The sequence below is a fragment of the Helianthus annuus genome, chromosome 3, assembly GCF_002127325.2.
Source record: "Helianthus annuus cultivar XRQ/B chromosome 3, HanXRQr2.0-SUNRISE, whole genome shotgun sequence".
In the NCBI taxonomy this organism is placed as follows: Eukaryota; Viridiplantae; Streptophyta; class Magnoliopsida; order Asterales; family Asteraceae; genus Helianthus; species Helianthus annuus.
The window spans coordinates 7,199,628-7,207,086 of NC_035435.2; the positions used below are offsets into that span (position 1 = coordinate 7,199,628).

General features: G+C 32.8%; 1 long non-coding RNA gene across 7 annotated transcripts; it reads right to left on the reverse strand.

Annotated features, from left to right (window-relative positions):
* Positions 1-1,185: 1,185 nt before the first annotated feature.
* LOC110928578 lies at positions 1,186-7,119 on the reverse strand. 7 transcript variants are annotated; one of them, XR_004888193.1, is made up of 8 exons: positions 6,864-7,119; positions 4,407-4,628; positions 4,227-4,325; positions 4,079-4,138; positions 3,405-3,908; positions 2,655-2,773; positions 1,966-2,053; positions 1,186-1,400 (listed from the first exon to the last, which is right to left on the reverse strand). It is a non-coding gene; the product is annotated as an uncharacterized LOC110928578 (long non-coding RNA). The 7 variants fall into 7 exon arrangements; XR_004888192.1 differs by having other exon boundaries at positions 1,186-2,053; positions 6,864-7,118; XR_002586472.2 differs by lacking the exon at positions 1,966-2,053 and having other exon boundaries at positions 6,864-7,117.
* Between the last annotated feature and the right edge of the window lie 340 nt (positions 7,120-7,459).

Sequence of the window (7,459 nt, forward strand, 5' to 3'; positions counted from 1 at the left end):
TGTGTTAAGCAATTAGCATGCCAAAAGTTTATTTAAAACAATCTTGTGAAAACAAACACATTGGGAGCAAAGGATGATGTACAACCAACCCTAGTGACTGAAGGAACTCCAAAAGTTAACCTTTGTAAATGATGTTGTTTCAATCACCCCCCCCCCCACCCACCCAAAAAAAGGTCAATGAATAGGATGTGTTTGTTAGACCTATAGTGCTATAATCTACTAAAGTTAGCTTGACCAAAGTATATGATTGTACTGTTTCTAATGTTAGTTCACCAACTAAAGTCTAAGACAAGACATATAAAGATAATATGATATTGCATAAGTAATTTCTATTGTTCAAATAATTGCACATGTTTCACCCAAAAAGTTTAAAATGAAAAAGGGCTATGTAACTCACTGGTTGCATAGATGACTCCAAATACATTTACTAAGTTTGATAAGGATTTGTCTTACACGAAAGTGTATGTTCTTGTTCTTGAGAAAACCAAAGAGGATGATGGAGAAGCTTAATGATTTTCGAACTAAGGAGAGATAAGAGCTAGACTTGTTGAATTTGGCTAAATGAGGGTGATGTGAAGGTGTTATAGGTCGAATTTTGTGAAGGGTGGAGGTGTAGGAGTTGTATTTTAACCAAAACTCTAAGTATTATCTCCTAATTTCAAGGTTTTTAAGGATAATTGATAGGTTTTATTCAAAATCAATAGGATTTAAAATTTTATTATTATTAATTTTTGAAATTAATAAATAATAATTACTTTTATTAAGTTTATTAATAAATAAATAATATATTTAATTAAATTCCTTCAAGAATCGCTTAAAACAAAAAATAGTGTAACATATGTAACGTTTTAGGTTTTCTAATTTCCAATTAAGGAAACTTTTGCTCGTTTTGGCTCACCTTAGATATATTTAGTAAGTTTTGACTTGTTTGAAGTTTAATATATATGACTAACTAGCTTAAGAACCCGTGTATTACACGGGTTGATTAAAGATAATATCTCATCATCATCGTCGTTTACATAAAATGTTATGAATAAATACACGTGTTGAAACGGATCAGGTAACAACCTTTTATTAACCATCAATATGCAGAAATCACAATTCGTTGAAAATCTCTTTATACACCTTAACATAAAATGTTATGAATAAATACACGTGCTGTATAAAGGAAATACTTCTTATAAATTTATCGATTTAATAAATTATACATAGATGTAGATGCTACTATACTCACAATTGGTTCTCGTGTTACGATTATTAACATATTTTAACACCCCCAACTTATATAAAAAACAAATATTGTTAAAAACAGTTGTCGATAGACCTATTTGCACACAAGCTGACAGCTCTTGGTAGCATAACGCCCTTCCTTAAAAGCTTGCAATGTATCCAACCTAAACCTGCATATTTAAGTGCAATTAGAATATGTGGTTTGTGAAATGTATACCATAAATTAGGAGTGGTAACTCTTGACGCGGCCCGAACCTGACACGAAGAAACACTTCATTTAGGTAGACACGACATGACACGTATAAAAGACGGGCCCGGTTCGGGTTGACCCGTATTAAAAACAGGTTGGGTTCGCGTTGAACCATATAAAAACGGTTTAACCGATAACCCATTTAAGTATTTAGAAAAGAAAACTTTTAGATTTTTTATGTTTTTCATTTTACATGGTTAGTAATAATAACGTTAGTTTTGTCCCACTATACTATATACCTATCCCACTTATACTCACTATTAAACATGTTACCAACAACTCGCTTACAATCCAACAACCCGTTTATAACTTGTCAACATACTCTATTTAAAAATGGGTTAAACGGGACGTGTTCGGGTTGACCTGAATTTACATGTGCGGGTTTCAGCCCGCCAACCCGCAACCTGTCAACCTGCCAACCAGACACAATTGACACCCCTACCATAAATGCATATCAACAACTAAAGGGATTTGAGTTCAATTACCTTGTTACGCATCAATAGTGGATCAAAATATAATTTTGAAATAGAGATGAATGTGTTCACTAAACCACCTCATTGACTCGAAGAATCTCTTGGAATTTAACACCATGTATTGAGACAACAGTTTATGCAGACACAACACAAGCAACCTTATAAATGAAGTGTTTCAAGTGAAAAAAATAGTCAAGATAAATAATATATTAATCAAGTCTCAACTATCAATATAAACTAAAATCAACTAACGTAGGTAGAGGAAACATCTATCTACCTGTTAAAAACACATCACTTTTGCAAATAGTCGTTATTTATTATTTGAATAAAAAAGCTATTTGCCCCCTATCATAATAAAAAATACTACCCCCAAGGGAAGGAAGCAATTGGATTTACTAATAATTGTAAAACCAACATAGATACCCCGAACCTTAGAACTAACTGGCTTAGCAAATAACATAACATAAAATGGGTCGACCCAGTTATCTTAAATTACTAATTGGTGAGAAGGGTAAAAAAATAAATAAATAAGAAATGAGTCAAACGAATGGAAAGCCTCCAAAAGTGTTAATCATATTTGGCTTGGTAGTTATATACAATAAAATCTCATATTTTAGTCACATTTGACTTAGTGACTATTGTTGTGAGAAGCATCTACAAATGTAACTTAGTCTATGGAATTGTAACACAATTTGATGTACCTCTGTTTTAGTCATTCCTCCCATTGCCAGATGATAGAAGTGAATTGAATTCCTTTAAATCTCGAAGGTGATTCAGAGGTTGCTGAAAAAGTGTCCTCAACTTATGATCAGGTAATAAACTATTAAAATAAAGAACATCAATTAGTAGAAGTTTAGAACAGAGATAATGAGGTTATAATATGACATTATTTCACAAATAATACAATGTCAACTTCTAAAAGGAATATCTTAGAATTGCATATGTTAGAGATATAATTTAAAAACACCCTACACAAAGGTGAAGCCAAAAGCAATTGTTGATCATTGAATCAATCTATGTTCAAAGCCGACAGTTAACCGATGGTCAACGGAATTAACCGAGCCTCTTATAAAAAAGTAAAGTAACCCGGCCATTAATACCAAAACCTGTTGATATGAAAACTACAAATACTCATGCTCATCCCTAATAGACAAACAAAATGCCACCTGATAACATATTTCACGTTTTATATCACCCTTCTCATTACACCATGTTTGGTTTAAAAAACGACATTACTTGAAATGATGGATTTAAAAAGCAAATATTCATTGTAACTGATACTATTTTATTTTCATGGTTCTCGTCGTTTAAGTGGTACTATCAAAAGATATCGAAAATTCCATGTCACCTAACTTGAGCTCTAAATAATTTTATAATGATATTTCTATCAAAGCTTCACAAATAAATATGAACTGTGTTATAAATACTTTTCAAATGCAATTGAGAAGAACCTCAAGTGTAAGGCTAACTGTCATATAAACTCCATCAGCTTTAGGCACATGATCAAACATACTGCCTCCAACATGTTCAACACCAGTAGACTCCGGAGCCGAGTGCGCTTCAAGCCGCTTTTCTGTGCGCCTGCCTCGCCTTTAGTGTGCCTTGTGTACACATTAGGCCTTTTCAATTCAGAAGTGACCAGCCTTGTGCCTGAGGCGCATGCCAGTAGCGCCTTTTAAAAGCCAACTTTATAGATCATCATAAATGCTTTGACTTGATGTGCTCAGTTTGATATAACATATAACACAAGTCAATGATATTGTGGCAATTAGAATAAAGATTAAAAAGCTTTGAAATCATGATGGTATTGGTTTATATTACAAAAGAATAGCTGAAAGGGTACCTGTTCCTGCAATTTCGTGAGCTACCTCTCCTTTTCTTGAACATGTTTCTGTAATTCATGGATTTTTTTAATATGCTGAGCCTTTTCAGCTTCAGGATTATCACGTTCTCTCCTACAAATGCATATATGATGACTTATATTACAATCATCAAATTTTAGATACATCCCCACAGTGTGACTAATACATGCAAGTCTATATACAACCACAGAGTAAACATGTTTAAGTATTATCAGAATTCTAAAAAACATGGAAGGTTTAAACTTTGAACTAAAAAGATATACCGAAAAGTTGCCAGTTCATTTTTTTTGTTGCTCACGTATGAGGTCCTCTTTAGCCCATGCCTATAACAATGAAGAACAAAAATATATGTATAAAAAAATAACAGATAAATAAAAGCATTAAATAAATCATGAATATTTAGGTGAATACCGCTTCATGGTCCAATCTAATTGCATGAAGCTCTTTATCCTTATCATCCAAAGTTCTTTGCAAGTCCATTATAGTCTTTTCCCTTTCATGCAGTTGTTCCTTTACACACAAACACTCTAGTAAGCGATAAATTTCTATAACTACAAACATAAATCCTTAAACCAAGACACTCCCACACACCTGAAGTTTAACATTTGAAGTAATATGCTCTTTAATCTGCGAATCAAACCGTTCATGAATCCCAGTCACTTCTGATCTAGCAATCAATCTAGCCTTCAAATTAACCTCCAAATGCTGAAGCTCCTCCCTTTGTTTCACAACCTCATCAAGATGCAATTCATGATCCGAAACCCCATCAACTGAAAAGTAATCCACATTCACAGTCTCTCCAACCTGATGCACCTTAACAATCAACAAAAATCACTCATCATCTAACACTCTATCAAAAATCAATCCAAAAACGGTTCATAAACACATTAAAAAAGTTCAAACAACATAACATTTCACCTCATATATCAATCTCTCATCTCCCTAACCTAACTTTGACCGGTCTAAATCCTAACCATTCAACCAGAAATTAAACCCTAGCTTTAATAATATTAAAACTTAACCCTAGCAAACAAAGCATGTTCACCAAATTAAACTCACTTGCTTTACAACGAAGCAAACAAAATGTGGCCCAAGGTGTCATGGTGTGAGCAGATAACTACCATATTGCTCTAAAGTAATTATGTTGATAATAAAAAAAGCTAACAAATTAGTATTTTTCAGGTACACACTATACTTGGTAAAAATAAAAGATTAAAAATACTCCTATTCAACAGCAACGTGATGCATTTTTGCACAAAAATGATTACTTTAATGCTAATTAGCCGTAAAAGCAATGCATACAAACGTGAACTACACAACGATAACAGACTTATACAACCTATTCTTTAACCCTTAACCTTATGCATTAGATTATATGGAAAAAAGTACATTGAATGGTATTTTTAACAAATGTCAATTCCAAGAAATTATCTTAGCGAAATGTTCCTGCTCCAGAAAGCTTGAGATTGAATATCTACATAGAAAAATAAACACAAAGGTATTTTTAATTAGATAGAATCGGGTTAGGTTCTGAGGTTTGCATAGGTCACATACAACTTAGGAAAAATGATCTTAGAAAAGAGGTAACACTTTAACTAAAAAACAAGTTTGGTCTTAAACTATTTCATGAGTGTCTACTATCTAATCCTCCTGAACATCTCAAGGAACTAAACTACAATATCAAACTTTAAGGACTTACATTTTACTTGCTAATCCTTCTAATCAACTTCCACTACACCACTTGTGTTATTACCAATCCTACTGCTCTAGACTTTGTTAAAACCTCATGCAAACTTACCCGGCACTCTGCTCTCTGTGTCAACTCTCTCTCTCTCTCTCTCTCTCTCTCTCAAATTATGTTGGTTCTATCCAAGAAACGATCAGCAGCTGGCCGGACCAGTCATATGGATACAGAGGTAACGTTAGGAGAAAAGTGGTATCTGCTAGTTGAAAAAAATACAAAAATCTGTTGAGACATGTATTGTTGTTGCTAGCATGTTATCAAAACAAAGAGAGCACTAAAAATGTCAGATATATACTACATATAAACACATCTTCATAGTCTATAAGATACATATAGTCTAGCTAGAGAAAATAACACATATTGATAAGTAAAGTAATAAATATTCTTTCAAAATATGTATCTATATATTATTCTAATATACAGCTTATATTGTCATTGGAGTTTAGTCTAGTATATTGGTAAATTAGTACTGTAGCATATCACAAAATATGGCCAACTATCAATTTTTTTTAACTTTGGTTAATTACTTTTTTTAAAGCTTTTCTACTGTATGTACTTAATACACTCAATTGCACAAATTAGAAGTCCCAGCCGTCGAATTGACCTAATTGTTCTTGCCTCATTGGTATGATTCTTATCCAGCACACACTAAGTACTTTTATAAAAAAACAAAATTTTCATTCATGCATAAACACAGACAGTTGGTGGTATATTATAATCCAATACATAAAAGGCAAACACCATAACAATCATGCATTCACTACTAACAATTCAACAATGAAACAATTGGCGTGCAAGAGGTAATCCAATCCATCAAAAAAATAAAAAACTTTCAGTCAAGCAAATACACAAACGGTTGGCGTGCATACACTAACTCAATCCACTATCATGCATCAGCAATCCAATGCCAAAATTCCTATCACACAACTTAACAGCTTGCTTTGATTCAAATCCATTGTGAATTAGAACTGAAAGTTAGTCGAAATCAAAAGTGAATCAAGATATAACTTGAACAACATGAAAAGTTTAATTTCTTTTGTTGAATTTGGAGTTTTGAAAAAATGTAATCGATGAAGAAAATAACTTGAAATCAAGATTATACAGATAACACATATGAAAAACATCAAAATGATTTAAGATTTTAAATTTCGGATGAACATCAAAAAGTGATTTGGTGAATGTTAGATTGTTTAAAAACACTAAATAAGAACACATATGGACAATAAACAGATTAAACATACGTTAAAGTGGAATCAACAACGGAAATCTGGGTTACAACATTAAAGATTGAGAAGAAAACATACCTTTTGGCTAAGTTGCTTTAGGTGGGGATTTAGAGTTAAACCCTAGATCGGCAGAGAGAAATCCACCACCAGTTGCTGCGGAGAAAACCCTAGCTGACCGGAATCCTTTCAGAGAAGAATCGACAACATGAAATATATAATCAGATCTATGGTTTTTTATTTTAAATCCGGTGGCACATGACGTAGATTAGGGTTTTTGAATGTGAAGGAGGATGAAATAAAAATGGGAAAGAAGAGAGAGAGATGGCGGTGTGAAGAAACTTACGTGAGAAGGAGCATAGAGGAAAAGAGATTGGCGCCCAAGAGGAATTCTCTGGCCTAAGAGGGTGTCCACATCAACAAAATGATTGGCTAAGAATATGTCATGTGACTAAGATGAATTGTTTTAGTATAGTAGATAGATTAGGTTTACAATTTTCGATTACGTTACATATGTAACAATTGTTGTCGGTTTTGAAACCGAAGCTTCGATTTAAGAAGACTTTTGGTATTTTTGATTTTAAAGTAAATATAAATAGCAAGTATTCATATATTTGGAGTTTGATTATATGTAATTTCCATATTTGGACAATTACTAGTTATTCGCCAATGCTTAT